Source organism: Triticum aestivum, chromosome 1D (assembly GCF_018294505.1).
Source record: "Triticum aestivum cultivar Chinese Spring chromosome 1D, IWGSC CS RefSeq v2.1, whole genome shotgun sequence".
Taxonomy (NCBI): Eukaryota; Viridiplantae; Streptophyta; class Magnoliopsida; order Poales; family Poaceae; genus Triticum; species Triticum aestivum.
In genome coordinates this window covers 263,966,487-263,984,350 of record NC_057796.1, presented here as the reverse complement: position 1 = coordinate 263,984,350, position 17,864 = coordinate 263,966,487, and positions in this window count along the sequence as shown.

The window sequence follows — 17,864 nt, the reverse complement described above, 5'->3', positions numbered from 1 at the left end:
GGCCATGCTTGGCGGGGCAGAGGAAGGAAAGGTACGAGACTGTCAAAGCAGCACTCAAGCTAGAGGCATGAAGAGCAAAGGGGCAAGATGGACTTCCCCCAGCAACACCCTTGCCAGGGCGGCCTACATAGCCCCGGCAAGAGCCTTGCCGGGGCGACTTGCCCAACACCAGCCAGGCCGCCACCCTTGAGCCTGAGAGTTCTGACACCATCGACAACGTTGAGACCAAGACTCGGGGGCGCCTGCGTGGTGGCGTGCAGATATTTGTGAAGACCAAAGGCCTGCGAGTCTAGATAAGAACCAGAAGACGAAGACGCCCGGCAAGATCCTTGCCGGGGACGGCCACGAGACCCCGGCAAGACCCTTGCCGGGGGCATCCGCGGGGCCGCGGCCAGGGCCACACCTACCAAAGTTTCGCTGCCCCGTGGCCGTTCTGATGCGGCAACCAGCCCGCTAACTAGGCAAGCGCCTGCGTGGCAGCATGCAGCTTCTAGGCCAACTAGTCAAGCATGTGCGTGGTGGCATGCAGATCTTCATGAAGGCCCTGTCACCGCACCAGCACAGCGACCAGCCAGCCAGCATGGCGTTGCATGCCTCGTAAGCTTGGACGTGCGTCGAAGCAAGGCGAGGCGGTGACGGACGGGACGAGCTCTGTTGCCGTCCCCAATAAAGCAAGAGGGCACATAGGCAGCGTATTAAATGCGTTTGTCCTACGGTGTTAGGTGATAAACTTGTACACTGTAGATACTTTCGACCTCCTGTGTGCCACTGTGGTGACCCCTTTGACATATACAAGGAGGCTCGAAGCGTACCGTGGAAGGATTCAGACTTTTTGGACTGGGCACACATAGTAACTAGTCCAACAACTAAAGAACACAAGATATACCCAGACAAGCAGGACTAGAGTTTTACGCATCATTTGCGGCCCGAACCTGGGTAAAAATCCCCTCGCGTTGATCGCTAGGCCTGCTCTTTGCGCAGCTCTTCACCCCCGCCAACCGTAGTAGGGGTCCTCGGGATCCCATAGGAGTCGTTTTCCCCGACATCTTTGGCGCGCTAGGTAGGGGGTGCTAGGCTGTGAAAATCCGGTCTAGAATTTAGCGCATCGACTTCTTCATCGCCATGGATCCCAAGAAGAAGGGGATCACAGTGGTCGGATCGTCTAGAGCCGAACCGCCCGTACCAGCGCGGGCAGGCGACGGGGCGGCCGCGGATGGTGGCGGAGGCACAGCCCGCGAGCCTCCACGACACCCTGGTAATCGGAGCCAGGCGAGCGGCGTCATTCGTGCCCAAGACGATGAGCCGCACGCCGCTGGGTCCAGGGGCGGGGCCGTGCTGCCCACGGGCGGCGCGGCAACCTCCAGGACGCCCCAGCCGGCGCCCGCGCCACGGTCTTCCTAGGTCGCACAGCACGAGCAATGCCGCGACGTCGGTGCCCCCGGGCGCCGCCGCGGGAAGAGCCCTTTGTGTCACTCTCGAGGTGCACCGGGCCGGCATGCGCGCCCAGACGCTGTCGGAAGCGGCGCGCGACCACGAGACCATGATAGAGCTCCTTCTAACGTGGTTAGAAGTCAGAGCGCGTCACGGTCCACGCAGCTTTCGCCGCCACCCACGCCAGCAGAAGCGTTGGCGCACGTGCAACTGCTCCTGGACCTTCCTCCTGTCATGGAGAAGTTCGAAGAGTGGAGAGCCACCATCTGGAGCCTCATCAGCTTCGCCAATAAATATGAACCACGACCAGCGGGACCCTCGTGCCGGCGCTCTATCGAGCCGGCGCACGCCAGTGGTGGACGGACCGGAGTTGCTGCGACCACGGTGCACTCTCCTCCCCCACGCCAGCAACAGCAGCCGCCGGCTCGTCGGGCCGACGTCTGTGACAACGTTTCCACAGCGTCGTCTCACCCGCGAGCCCGTTGCGACCAACACAAGTTCTTCCGGAGCGAGTCCAGGAAGACGCTCGGACCACTATCGAGCGGCGGCGGGAAGCACGCCATCAGTCAGATAGGCGTGCGGGGACCACTATGGACTGCCCAGCGCCGGGGGGTTCCGTGACTTACCTTACAAGGTGGGTTGTCCAGCCTTTACCCGTGAGCTGTGGCAATTCTAGTAGCCCACCCACCGCACATTCATGCCTGAGGTCGGAGAAAAGTACAACGGCAAGACTCACCTGTCGGAGTTCCTCAGCATCTACACTACCGCGATGTAGGCCGCCGGGGCTCGCGGCGACAAGGTGCTTGCCAACTACTTCCCGTTGGCGCTTAAGCCCAACGTCATGTCATGGTTGATGCACCTGCCAGTGGATTCCATTTCTTCTTGGTCGGATCTGTGCCACGAGTTTGTAGGCGCCTTTACCGGAGGCCACCAAGCTCCTGGCCAGGAAAGTGATTTGCATGTCATCCCCCAGAAGGACGGCGAAACCCTATGCAAGTACATACGAAGGTTCAGCCATGTGCAGTACAACATCCTAGATGTTCATCCCGCCGCTGTCATCAGTGCATTCCATCAGAATGTGCGCAACCGCAAGATGCATGAGGAGCTGGCGATGAACAAGCTTAGTGATGTAGCCGAGCTTTCTGTTCTGGCCGATAGATGTGCTCGAGCTGAAGAAGGGAGGAAGTACCCCGGTGAAGATGCCGGCGCGGAAACCGACTCCACAGACGAGGATGCCGTCGCCCCGGCAAAGAAGGGTCGACGCCGCAATAGGAAGCGTAAAGGCAAGACCGTGCTTGCCGTCGAGGGATCCGGCGATCCCGGCGCCGCCAAGAAGGCCAAGGCTGACGACCCCGGCAAGGAAGCTGCCGGGTGCACCGCCTACCGGGCCTTGGTGGCTGCCAACAAGCCAGAAGGCTCCGACAAGCAGTACTGCAAGATCCATCGCACCAAGGGCCATGACCTCCAGAATTGCCGGCAGGTTGAGCTCTTGCAGAGAAGCAGAAACCTGAGTATGAGAGGCGTGATAAGGAGAAGGACCAGGATGGTGCTGAGGCATCCGGCAAGAAGCGTGGCGGCCGAGGAGGTCGCCGCGGCAAAGATAACCAACCAGAGAGGCCCGCTCGGGGCCGTGACAAGAAAGAGGGAGGCGATGATCATGATGAGGACGACGAATCCAGCGAGCACGAGTTCCAGAAAGCTACGGAGGCCATGTGTGTCAATGGTGGCGCCTCGTTGCATACCTCTCACTGCCAACTAAAACAGTGGGCTTGTGAAGTCACTGCGGCAGAGCCATCATTCGACGCCCAGAGGCCACTGAAGTGGTCCAGCACGCCTATCATTTTTGACACCGAGGGTCACCCTGATCGCACAACGGCGGTCTTGTGTTTGCCGTTGTTGGTTTCGCCAACAATACGCAACCTCAAGGTGACGAAGGTGCTAGTCGACGATGGGGCCGGTCTGAACTTGATCTCGCCCGCTGTGACCAAGAGGTTGCAAATCCCCGATGGAGATCTCGAGGAGACGGGCATGTTTCAAGGGGTCAACCGGGGGAGGAGTCAGCCGAAGGGTAAGATCACGTTGCCCATTACATTTAGGGGCGAGCTGAACCATAGGACGGAGAAGATTGTTTTTGATGTTGCCAAGATCCCTTTGCCCTATAATGGGATCCTCGGCCGCCCAGCGCTGGCCAAGTTTATGGCAGAATCACATTAAGCCTAGAACACGTTGAAGATGCCCGAGTCAATGAGTATCAGCACCGTCCTCTCTGACAAGAAAGATGCGATCATCTACGCCGACCAACTCTACCGGGAGGCAGTTGCAGCAGCTGCCGCCAAGGCACTTGCTCCTACCGCTGAGACCCCAGGAGAGAAGAAAACCGGCAAGGCCACTTCCAGCAAGACTCCTGACCCCGGCCAGGACTCCTGCACCCCCTTCGGCAAATGCGCCTGTTCGGAGTGCCGCGTTCCCATTGGCGACGTGCCAGAGAGCTCCGCCAGCGGGAGCAAGAGGTCCAAGGCGGCCCCACCAGAAACCAAGAAGGTGCCCGTCAGGGAGGATGGCACAGGTGGAGCTTTTACCATAAGCTCCACCCTTGGCAGCAAATAGGAAAGCGCGCTCGTCGCCTTCCTGCGGGCGAATGTCGACGTGTTTGCATGGCAAGCATCCGAGCACCACCTTGTTGTCTATCCGCATGCGCGGCCCGTCAAGCAGAATGTCAAGAAGCAAGCTTTGGAGCGACAAGAGTTTATCATCAAGGAGATCAGGAAGTTGGAGGCGGCAGGCTTGGTCAGAGGAGTGCTCCACCTCACGTGGTTGGCCAATCCAGTGGTAGTGCGCAAAGGCATATGGGAAATGGAGGCTGTGTATTGACTATACAGATATCAATAAAGCCTGTCCAAAGGATCCTTTCCCTCTGCCACGCATTGACCAGATAGTGGACTCCACTACCGGGTGTGACCTGCTGTCGTTCCTCGACGCCTACTCAGGATACCACCAGATCTTCATGATGAAGGAAGACGAAGAAAAGACTGCGTTCATCACCCCATGTGGTACGTACTGTTTTGTACGGATGCCTTTCGGGTTGAAACGTGCTGGTTCGACATTTGCCCGAGCAGTCCAAATTGGTTTTGAGCCCCAGCTACATAGAAATATGGAAGCTTATATGGATGATATAGTGGTCAAAACCAAGGACAAGGCCACGCTCGTGCAGGATCTGGAGGAAACATTTGCAAACCTGCGCAAGATCAACCTCAAGCTCAACCCAGAGAAGTGCGTGTTCGGCGTCCCATCCGGCAAGCTTCTTGGGTTCTTTGTGGCTCAACGCGGAATCGAAGGAAATCCCGACAAGATCAAAGCGATTGAGCAGATTGAAGCGCCAAGACGAGTCAAGGACGTCCGTATGCTCGCCGGCTGCATTGCTACTCTAATTAGGTTCATCTCCAAATTTGCTGAGCGAGCCCTCCCCTTTTTCAAAGTTTTTAAAAAGGCGGGTCCAATGAAATGGACTCCGGAGGCAGAGGCAGCGCTACAAGATTTGAAGAGGTACCTCTCCTCCATGCCAATACTAGTCGCGCCTAAACCGCAAGAGCCGTTGCTGCTATATCTAGCGACAACGAATCAAGTGGTCAGTGCTGCGCTAGTGGCACAGAGAGAATTTGAGGAAGAAGCAGCGGTAGCGGTGAAGCCGTCGGATGATGGGCCAGAGCTCTCCACGGCAGGGCCTGATGCCGGCAAGGCGGAACCCGCCGGCAAAGCCCGGTCCCGGCAAGACAGAGTCTGCGCAAGTGGGCGAAAACGAACAGAAGAAGAAGGTGATGCAGCACCCGGTTTATTTTGTCAGTTCCCTCGTGCAGGGGGCTAGATCAAGATATTCTGGCATGCAGAAGCTACTTTTTGGCCTCCTTATGGCCTCGAGAAAGCTGTGTCACTATTTCCAAGTGCATGAGATCACCGTCATCACCCGCCTCCCTTTGCAACGAATCTTGCACAACCCGGATGCAACCGGGAGGATTGTGGAGTGGGCGTTGTAACTGTCAAGTTTTGGCCTCAAGTTTGAAAGTACTTCAACAATCAAGAGCCGAGCCTTGGCAGAGTTCATAGCAGAATGGACCTCAATGCCCGACGAAGAGATTCAAGAGAGCACCCTTCCCGGCAAGGAGACGAGACATGATTGGATTATGTACTTTGATGGAGCGTTCTCGCTGCAAGGTGCTGGTGCCAGCGTGCTACTCGTCGCACCCACCGGAGAGCGCCTCACGTACGTAGTATAGATGCACTTTCCCCGGGAAAGATCAACGAACAACATTGCAGAGTACGAGGGATTGCTTGCTGGTCTCAGGATCGCGGCAGACCTCGGAATCAGGAAGCTCATCATCAGGGGTGATTCACAGCTTGTCGTCAAGCAAGTTAACAAGGATTATCAGAGACCGTTGATGGAGGCCTATGTGGATGAAGTGAGGAAGTTGGAGGAGCGTTTTGACGGTCTACAAGCAGAGCATGTTCCCCGAGCAGAGAACAGCATTGCCGACGACTTGTCGAAACGCGCTGCCCTCAAGTTGCATGTGGAACCAGGTACATTTGTGCTTCAATTAACCCAGCCATCCGTTGAGCCATCAGCGGGACAGAACAAGCGAAGGAAGGAGGGCCCCAGCAAGTACTTTCCCGCTGAGCTCCCAGGAGCCGCCGGCAAGGACGTTGCCGGGTACCCTAAGCTTGCCGGGGAGCAGCAACCTCCGGCAGGGCCCCAAGCCCTTACCGTAGAGGCAGCTGCCCCTACGGCTGAAGATGGGCCTTTAGTCCTTGCCGTCGAGCCCAGGCTCCGGCATGGGTGCAGCGCACTGTCCGTTTCCTCCAAACAGGCGAAATCCCTGAGAAACAGGAAGAGGCAGAGAAAGTAGCCCGTCGGTCCAGCATGTACCAGTTTGTGGATGATGCCCTATACAGAAGGAGACCGAATGGCGTGAAATTGAAGTGCATTCCTCAGGAGGACGGACTGGAGTTGTTCGCAGAGATACATGGAGGCATGTGTGGCTCCCACATAGGGTTAAGAGCCCTTGTCGGCACAGCGTTCCGGCAAGGTTTCTTCTGGACCACCACTCTCCAGGATGCAACTGCACTAGCAACCAAGTGTGAAGCGTGCCAGTTCCATTCAAAGAAGCTTCATCAACCAGCCCAAGCTCTTAAGACAATCCCTCTTTCCTGGCCATTTTTGGTCTGGGGGCTCGACACACTGGGCCCCTTTCCCCGTGCTGTCGGGGGCTATGAGTACTTGTCCGTCGCGATCGACAAGTTCACAAAGTGGCCGGAAGTGGAACCGGTGAGAAAGGTGACAACACAATCTGCCGTCAAGTTCTTCAAGGGACTAGTCTGCTGTTTTGGTGTGCCAAATAGAGTCATCACCGACAACGACATGCAGTTCACGAGCCGCACCTTCATGCAATACATCCAAGACTCATAGGCAAGGTTTGTTTTGCTTCTGTTGCTCATCCCAGAAGTAACGGCCAGGCTGAGAGGGCGAATGCAGATGTGTTGCGAGGCCTCAAGACCAGAACTTTTGACAGGCTACAAAAGTGCGGAAGGCGCTGGGTTGATGAGTTGCCAACGGTTCTTTGGTCGATCAGAACGACACCAAATCAAGCCACTAGCCAGACACCCTTTGCCCTGGTATACGGGGCAGAAGCAGTTCTCCCCACGGAACTCATATATGGGTCACCTCGAGTGCTCGCTTATGATGAGCTTGAGAAAGAGCAGTTGCGCCAAGATGATGCGACGCTCTAATAACCCACAAGTATAGGGGATCAATTGTAGCCTCTTTCGATAAGTAAGAGTGTTGAACCCAATGAGGAGCTAAAGGTAGAACAAATATTCCCTCAAGTTCTATCGACCACCGATACAACTCTACGCACACTTGACGTTCGCTTTACCTAGAACAAGTATGAAACTATTTGGAAAGTATAAAACTACGAGTACTTTGCTAGAATAAAACTACGAATAAATTGCAAGGTAGTAAAAGTAGATAGCTTTTGTCAACAAGAAAGTTATTTGTCCCTAGGCAATCGATAACAAGTACCGGTAATCATTCTTGTAATTTTATATGAGGGAGAGGCATGAGCTAACATACTTTCTCTACTTGGATCATATGCACTTATGATTGGAACTCTAGCAAGCATCCGCAACAACTAAAGATCATTAAGGTTGTAAAACCCAACCATAGCATTAAGTATCAAGTCCTCTTTACTCCCATACTCCATAACCCACCTACTCGGGTTTAAGTTTCTGTCACTCTCGCAACCCACCGTAAACAAATCATGAACATATTGCAACACTGTACAGTGGGGGCCCCTCACGTTTGCGCGAGACGGAGGGCACCGTAGGACAGCACCATAAATAAAATATACAATCATACCAACCAAGATCACGATTAACCCATAGGACAAAATGGATCTACTCAAACATCATAGGATAACCATAGATCATTGGGAAATAATATATGGAGTTGAGCACCATGTTTAAGTAGAGATTACAGCAGGGGGAAGAGGTGTTACACCGCTGCATAGAGGGGGAGAAAGTTGGTGTTGACGGTAGCAAGATTGTTGATGTAGATCGCCGTCCCGATCGTTGCCCCGGCGGCACTCCCGCACCACCGGGAGAGAGGGGGAGAGAGCCCCCCTTCTTCTTCCTTGGCCTCCCCCCTAGATGGGAGGAGGGTTCCCCTTCTAGTCCATGGTCTCCATGGCCGCGAAGGCGCGGGAGCCCCTCCGAGATTCGATCTCCCTCTCTGTTCTCTTATGTTTCGCGTTCCCTGATCTGGCCGAAAACCGTTTCTTATATTCCGGGAGATCCGTAACTCTGATTGCGCTAAGATTTTAACACGATTTTTTTTGGATATAAGCATCCTTGTGCCCGAAGTAGAGCTCCAACCGACGTTCGAGGAGGGCACAACCCACCACCGCGCGACAGGGGCCTCTGGCGCGCCCTGGTGTATTGTGGGCTGTGTGGGCCTCCATTTGCGGTGATTCCAACTCCCAAAAATCACAAATATTCCAAAATAAATCTCCGTATTTTTTTATTGCATTTGGACTTCATTTGATATGGATACTCTGCGATACAAAAAACATGCAGAAAACAGGAACTAGCACTGGGCACTGGATCAATAGGTTAGTCCAATAAATCATAAAAAAGTTGCGAAAAGTATGTAAAACTTGTATAATATTGGCATGAAACAATCAAAAATTATAGATACGACGGAGACGTATCACGCTCCTTGAGGAAGATCGTCTTCGGGCTGCTGTGCGAGCCGCTCACTACCAGCAAGCCTTGCGCCGCTACCATAGCCGCAAGGTTCACGCCCGAAGGCTTGAGGAAGGCGACCTTGTTCTTCGGCGAATCCAATCCGCCAAGAGTTCAAACAAGTTGACGCCAAAGTGGGAAGGCCCTTATCGGGTAATACGAGTCACCAGGCCTGGCGCACTCCGCTTGGAGACTGAAGATGGCATTCCGGTGATCAATTCCTGGAACATCGAACATCTTCGCTAGTTTTACCCCTAAGGCACGGTTGCCGGGAGCCCCGGCAACCCCCTTTTGTACTAGCCTTGCCGACAAGGCATGTAACCCTATGTACAAAGCCAAGCGCAAACCCTGTGCGTAGTCAGGGAAAAAAACCTTAGTATGTACAGTTTCCCGTTGATTTCCATGTTTATGTGTATACGTATATACATGCTTGTCCAGGATATTGTACTGCTTTTTGATTCCAACAAATGTTAATGGACCACCAAGGTTCCATGCTCCTGTCCTCTCTTCTTTCTAGCCGCGCAAGGACGCTCGATTCCGCCAAGGACCCGGCTCCGGCAAGAAGTTGCGAAGACTGCCCGGCACGGTGATCCCCGGCAAACCAAACAAATAAAGTTTACCTCTTGCTCATTCATGTTCGTAACCCGTGACTTGTGCATTAGAAAACCTCGCAACTCTCCTTTAAACTCAGGTGCTCCCATCCTTGGCCCGAACGCCGCTTCGGTCAGAATGGTCGTAGTGGCCTTTGCTGAAAGGAGATTGACGAGGGGCTGGACCCTTTGCCTGTAACCCGGCAGATGTGATTCTCCGGCAGGCGCAGAGGGCACCGGCAGGATAGCTTGCCGGGGCAACTCATTTATTTGCATTAAATAGGCATTTCGCCTCTGCATGGACGTGTACATGCACGGGTTCCTGGCAAGGATGGTCTTTTTCATTGACATGTTGATACAAGTACGGATGTTACAGGACACAGGCATGGGCTCGAGAGATTACATTATTTAGAAGTTAAGATTTGGCAAGTGCCTATAAGCTAAAGAAAGATAAGTGCCTCGCAATCTCCGTTCTTGCCCCTTTCCTCCCAGGTGCGACAGGTGAAGGCAAAGAAGAGGCGACGGGGAACGCGCTGATGGAGAGCATGGCGGGGATGACCCTCGGCAAGGCGCGTGGCCGAGGGAGGAGGGCGATGCAGATGATGGTGCTGCCACCGATGGTCAGCCGGAGTCGGAATCGGCATCCTCCCGCCGCTACCATCGTCGTCGGTGTCGCCGTCATCCTCGTCACTGTGGCTCGATGAGGAGGTTTCATTATCGGTGGAGCTCTCCACGCAGCACCCTAAGCGGGTTCCCGAGCGCCCGAAGACCTTGACGGAGAGCAGGCCGTTCTCCATTAATTTGAACTGGAGAACGTGCCCCTCCGACAGGCTATGGGCACAGGCAAAGGTCTTCCACCCACGGCGGAGGTACATGACATGAGGGGCGGGGAAGTCGACGTCGACCCGCATGCCGCCGTTCCCGTAGCCCCTCATATGCAGCCTCAAGGCCTGTGGTGGGTCAAGCTCCATTACCCGAGCGAACGGGGTGGGGAGGCGAAGGTGACCGCACACTGGCTTGTACAGCCTGATGAAGAACTCGCGGGGCTGGTATTCGACATGGCCCTCCATTGGGGGAAGAGCCGCTGGCGGAAGCGCGGCTGGTGCGCCGCCTCGTCCTCCTCTCCCCCGAGCGCCATGGCGGCCTCGGCCTCGCCCCCTCCCTCGTCCTCTCACAACGGGCTCTGCTGCCATGAGCTCCGGAGGAGGGGGACACGCTGTCGAGCAAAATCCCTCGTCGCCGCCATTGGAGCGTCGGCGCGCCCTCTCACCATGGCGAATGGAAGAAAGGGATCAAGCAGGAAGGAGATGAATGCAGAAGGACGCTGTCCCTCTCCCTTTTTTATAGAGGGGAAGGGCCGGGGCTCGGCCCCCAACCCAAGGGCGGCCGCCCCACTCGACCAATCCGGCCGCTAGAGGCACAGGGAATCAGGACCGACCCACTGCTCCAATCAGCAACGCCCGGTTTCCCGCCTCGGCGTTAATGCCCGTGCCCTCCGTATCCGCCACCTACCCTCCCTGAGGCATGGGGGACACGTGGCGGGCGAGCTGGGATTAAGAAGACAAGTGGAACAACCATTTCCCGCCCCGTGATCGTGGGGCGCAGGCGCCATGAAGGCCACGACCCGAGTCCACTTTGTAGATGAGCAGTGCCCCTGCGGCTTCCTCTTTTTTTATGGGGAAGACACGGGCCGCCTCTTTACTATTTACCGCGAGGTGACGCAAGCGTGTTGCGACCGTTCCACGCACGACCCCCACGTCACGCAATCGATGCGAACCGTGGGGAAACGCAACTGGCGAAGAAATTACCGCGGTTAAAACTCTGCCACGCATGCCCGCGCACCGTTCTGGGCCTGGCCCAACAACGCTTCGCGATTATGTGTGGCCCAAGCCCGGGGGCTCCTGTCGGTGTACAAAAGTAGGGGCCTTTCTGTACCCCTTTACTTGTGCACGGGCAGTCATAGCCACACCTGCGGCCATGCTTGGCGGGGCAGAGGAAGGAAAAGTATGAGATTGCCAAAGCAGCACTCAAGCCAGAGGCATGAAGAGCAAAGGGGCGAGATGGATTTCCCCCGGCAACACCCTTGCCGGGGCGGCCTACATAGCCCCGGCAAGATCCTTGCCGGGGCGACTTGCCCAACACCAACAAGGCCGCCACCCTTGAGCCTGAGAGTTCTGACACCATCGATAACATCGAGACCAAGACTCAGGGGCACCTGCGTGGTGGCGTGCAGATCTTTGTGAAGACCAAAGGCCTGCGAGTCTAGATAAGAACCAGAAGACGAAGACCCCCGGCAAGATCCTTGCCGGGGACGGCCACGAGATCCCGGCAAGACCCTAGCCGCGGGCATCTGCGGGGCTGCGGCCAGGCCCGTACCTGCCAAAGCTTCGCTGCCCCGCGGCCGTTCCGACGCGGCAACCAGCCCGCCAACTAGGCAAGCGCCAGCGTGGCAGCATGCAACTTCTAGGCCAACTAGTCAAGCACCTGCGTGGTGGCATGCAAATCTTCGTGAAGGACCTGTCACCGCACTAGCACAGCGACCAGCCAGCCAGCATGGCGCTGCATGCCTTGTCAGCTTGGACGCGCGTCAAAGCAAGGCGAGGCGGCGACGGACGGGACGAGCTCTATTGCCGTCCCCGATAAAGCAAGAGGGCACGTAGGCAGCACATTAAATGCGTTTGTCCTACGGTGTTAGGCAATAAACTTGTACACTGTAGATACTTTCCACCTCCTGTGTGCCATTGTGGCGACCCCTTTGACATATAAAAGGAGGCCCGAGGCATACTGTGGAAGGATTCAGAATTTTTGGACTGGGCACGCATAGTAGCTAGTCCAAGAACTGAAGAACACAAGATAAACCCAGACAAGCAGGACTAGGGTTTTACGCATCATTTGCGGCCCGAACCTGGGTAAAACTCCCCTCGCGTTGATCGCTAGACCTGCTCTTTGCGCAGCTCTTCGCCCCCGCCAACCGTAGTAGGGGTCCTCGGGATCCCATAGGTGTCATTTTCCCCGATAGATCATAAACTCACAATTCATCGGATCCCAACAAACACACCGCAAAAAGTCATTACATCAAATAGATCTTTAAGAACATCGAGGAGAACATTGTATTGAAGATCAAAAAGAGAGAAGAAGCCATCTAGCTACTAACTACGGACCCGTAGGTCTGTGGTAAACTACTCACGCATCATCAGAGGGGCAGCAAGGATGATGAAGAACTCCGTGATCGTTTCTCCCTCCGGCAGAGTGCCGGAAAAGGCATCTAGATTGGACCTCGTGGTTCTGGAACTTGCGGCGGCGGAGAAAATATTTCGTGGACTCCCTTGAGGGTTTTGGCATTTTAGAGTATTTATAGAGGTGAAGGTAGGTCAAGACGGTGCCCGTGGGCCCCACTACCCACCAGGGCGCACCAGAGGCCCTTGGCGTGCCCTGGTGCCTAGTGGGCCCCACTTTCATCTTCTTGTGGCCTCTAGAAGCTTCCAGGGTCTCTTATCACCAGAAAAAATCTCCAAAAAGTTTCGTGGCATTTGGACTTTGTTTGGTACTGATATTCTGCAAAGTAAAAAACAAGCTAAAATCAACAACTGGCACTCGGCACGAAGCTAATAGGTTAGTCCTAAAAAATGATATAAAGTTGTTTGTAAATGTATATAAAACATCCAAGATTGATAATATAATAGCATGGAACAATAAACAATTATAGATACATTGGAGATGTATCAAGCATCCCCAAGCTTAATTCTTGCTCGTCCTCGAGTAGGTAAATGATAAAAACAGAATTTTTGATGTGGAATGCTACCTAACATATTCATCATATATTCTTTTCTTTGTAGCATGGGCATTTGGACTTGAATGATTCAAAGCAATAGTCCATAATTTGACATGAAGACATCAATACTCATGCATATCAACAAGCAACTATGTCTTTCAAAATTTCAGCGCTAAAGAAAGTTATCCCTAGCCCATTATGCTCAATCGTTTATCCACTCATGAAACACACTCAAATATTAACTACATCCAATGCACAAGTATGACAATAGTGTACCCTTGTTGGTGCTTTATAAGAGAAGATGGAGAATCAACATTAAAATAAAAATTGCATAAAATTAAATAGATCGGCCCTTCGCAAAGGGAAGCAGAGATTTGTAGAGGTGTGACAGCTCATAGCTTAAATTGAGAGATAAAATTATTTTGAGAGGCATGCTTTTCCTGTGAACGGAAATGACCGAGAATTCCCAATATCTTCCATGCTAGATAAATCATAGGCGGTTCCCAAACAAAAAGTAAAGTTTATTTCCTTTCCACCATTCTTTCACAACCCATGGCTAGTCGTATCCACGGGTGCCTTCCACACCAACACTTTCCAAGGAATTTATTATCATAGTATTTTTCATTTCGGGATTGGGCATCCTATTACCTACCACACTCTCATGCAATGACAAGTGAATAAACACTCATCGTGAGAATAAAATACCTAGCATGGAAAATATTGGCCACCCCCTGCCGCTTCATGAGCGGTACGAGCACACAAAAAGGAAATCCATTTTGAAAATTAGAGTTGGCACATACAAATTTACTTAGAACGACATGGAAATACCGCATATAGGTAGGTATGGTGGACTCATTTGGCACAACTTTGGGTTTAAGGAGTTGAATGCACAAGCAGTATTCCCGCTTAGTACAAGGGAAAGGCTAGCAAATAGATTGAGAAGCAACCAACCAAAACACAAAAACAGTCATAAACGAGCATTGAAAATAATTAACACTGAATAAGGCACCACAAGTAGGATATAATTTCATTGCATAACTATTGACTTTACGTGCATGCATAGGGAATCACAAACCTTAACACCAATATTCCTACTAAAGCATAAGTACTCACCAACATGACTCACATATCACTATCTCCATATCGCAAAACTATTGAAAGGAATCAAGTTCATAATATCCAATGATCTTCAAGAAAGTTTTATTATATCCCCCTTGGATATCTATCACTTTGCGAGCAAATTCATATCTCATGCAAATTACCATTACTATTCTTAACTCTCAAAAAGATCTAAGTGAAGCATGAGAGCATAAATATTTCTTCAAAAAACTTCAACTCTCAAAATAATATAAGTGAAGCAAGAGAGCATATTTATTTAAAATTTACTAACTCTCAACATAATATAAGCGAAGCAAGAGAGTTTATTTCTTTAAAATATAACCACCGCCGTGCTCAAAAAGATATAAGTGAAGTACTAGAGCAACTGACTAGATCAAAAGATTTAAGTGAAGCACATAGAGTACTCTAGCAATCATGGTATGTGTGCGGCTCTCTCAAACAAGTGTGTTCAGCAAGGATGATTGCAAAAAACTAAATAATAAAATAAGCAAAGACTCATATAATACAAGACGCTCCAAGCAAAACTCATGATATGTGACAGATAGCTCCAAGTAAAATTATTGTTGGTCGTTAGAAGAAAGAGGGGATGCCTTCCGGGGCATCCCCAAGCTTAGTTGCTTGGGAGTCCTTGAATGTTACCGTGGGGTGCCTTGGGCATCCCCAAGCTTAGGATCTTGCCGGTCGTTATTCCTTCATCCATCGTGATCTCACCCAAAACTTGAAAACTTCAATCACACAAAACTTAACAAAACCTTCGTGAGATCCGTTAGTATAATAAAGGAAATCACCACTTTAAGTACTGTTGCAAACCCATTCATATTTTACTATTCCATTAAACCTACTATATTATAACTTTACCATGGCTTATACCCCTCGATACAATCCATAGATTCATCAAAATAAGCACACAATGCAACGAAAACAGAATCTGTCAACAACAGAACGGTCTGTAGTAATCTGAACTTTGACCATACTTCTGTAACTCCAAAAATTCTGAAACATTATGACGACGTGGGCAATTTATATCTCAATCATGTGTAAAAAATTCAGAATTTTATCATGCTCCAGCAAATTTTAACAATTCTGCTTCTAGACGCAAAAGTTTATGTTAATGCAAACAATCAAATCAACTATCACCCAAATCATCCCAAAGGCTTTACTTGGCACAAACACCAACTAAAACACTAAAACACAATCAACAGTAGCATAATTGTATATTTGTCGAAAAACAGAAAAGATAACAAAAAAAATAAAAGATAACTATTTGGTTGCCTCCCAACTAGCGCTATTGTTTTAAGCCCCTAGTTAGGCATAATGCATAGTTTCAAGTGTTGTAATCTTTGCTCTTTTTTCCACAAATGTGTTTTTATCAGGTGGTTTTTCAAATATAACATGAAACACATCGTCCATACAAATTTTAGCACTAGCAAGTTGCTCGTCTGCAAATCCCCCTTGATTACCGGCAACAATCCAAGAATATTGTTGATTAACATCATTGAAAACTTGTTGGATCATACTCAAAATAGGAACTTCCTTTTTAAAGTTCTCATCAAAGATACGATCATTGCAAAGCAAGTACCTTAATAAATTATCACTATTATAAAGGATCTCATCTATCACCAGTTTTTGACGGTTCATACCATAAAAGACAAAGATTTCCGTAGCTTCCCGCACTATGTGATCAAACTCATTCATAAGGACAAGGGGGACTATCTGTTTAGCTCTAGGATCTTTTATAATAGGCAACTCATAAAACAATCTTTGTAAGGTAGGATGACTACAAATAAATCTTCACTCAAGTTTAAGAACAAGTGCGGAAATAGCTTCTGCATAAGTTTTAGTTCTTTCAAGTATAGGAGCATCATCACAAGTCAAAGTACCAACGCAATTAAAGAATTCTTGGATGACACTTTTCCTATAACATTACCTTGTCCCAAGACAAAAGTTTTAGCATCAAGATTAGTGGAACTTCAAACTTTAGGAGTTGTATCATCATCCGTTTCTGCCATACCAAAATCACTCATGATAAAAGTTTCAAGGCAAGCAAATAAAATATCAAACAAGGAAAAGCCAAACTGAAAATATTTTGTATTTTTGTAAAAGCTTTTTAGAAGTGGGGGATATGGAAACGAGAGGAAAAATGGGAAATAAACTAAATGCAAGGAGATGAAAGTTTATGCGTAGGTACTTGATAGATGTTGATGATGTCTCCTCCGCAACGGCGCCAAAAATTGTTCCTGCTACTTGTGAGCTGTGTTGGGATTTCCTCGAAGAGGAGAGGATAATGAAGTACAGTAGAGATAAGTAGGTCCCTCAATTATGAAACATAGGTTATCAATCCAGTAGGATAATCAACCAACACTATGTAAACAACACCTGCACACAAACAACAAATACTTGCAACTCAACGTGTAGAGGGGTTGTCAATCCCTCAACGGTATTGAGAAAGATTAAATTGTATAGGTTTTGATAAATAGATCTAAAAAAACACAAAATACAATGAATAAAAGAAAATTGTAGCAAGGTATTTTTGGTTTTAATATGTGATAGAAAATAGAACCGGGCCCATAGTTTTCACTAGAGGCTTCTCTCGAGAAAATAGCATACGGTGGGTAAACAAATTACTATTGGGGAATTGATAGAAAAGCAAATAATTATGAAGATATCCACGACAATAATCATGTATATAGGCATCACGTCCAAGATTAGTAGACCGACTCCTGCCTACATCAACTACTATTACTCCACACATCGATCGCAATCCATCATGCATCTAGTGTATTAAGTTCATGGGAAAACAGAGTAATGCTTTAAGCAAGATGACATGATGTAGACAAGATAAACTCACGTGTGAATAAACCCCTTCTTGTTAACCTTAATAGAGACAATAAATGCCCGTCGTGTCTCTTTCTGTCACTGAGCAGCACCGCAAGATAGAACCCATCACAAAGCACCTCTTCCCATGGCAAGAAAAATCAATCTAGTTGGCTAAACCAAACCAATAATTCGGAGAAGAAATACGAGCCTATAACAATCATGCATAAAAGAGTTCAAAGAAAACTCAAATAATATTCATGGATAGATCTGATCATAAACTCAAAATTCATCGGATTCCAACAAACACAACGCAAAAAGTCATTACACACTGGTACGTGTCGGTGCTATACAAACAGGTTTTAACCCCTTTCCACAACGGCATTTGGAACCGTCGCCTAGTGAGTGACGGTGATAGGGGGTCCTTCCCGCACGACCCAGAAACCGTCGGGGATATGCCCTCCTGGCACACACGCTCGGCAAAATGAGGTCGTGTACGACCGGCGAGCGCTCAAATACGGAAATACGTAAAGTAGAGCTAAAAATACAATTATAAAGGCGAAATTGTTTTCGGTCGCAAGTACATCTAAAAGAACATGTGGTGCCCCCATGTTTGGGTTTGGTAATTGACCACAATCTCTATCGACTAATGGTTGCCTTGTGTTATATTTGAAGGTTTTGTCCATAGGCTTTTCTTGGAGTACATGTGTTGGTTTCAAGGAGAGTTTGTGTTGACCAAGGTGCTATTAAGGAATTATCCAAAGATTGGTCATGTGAGAGTTGAGCTTATTGCAAGCATGTCTTGAAGAAGAAGATTGTGTGGTCATTCATGTTTACCTTCAAGACAT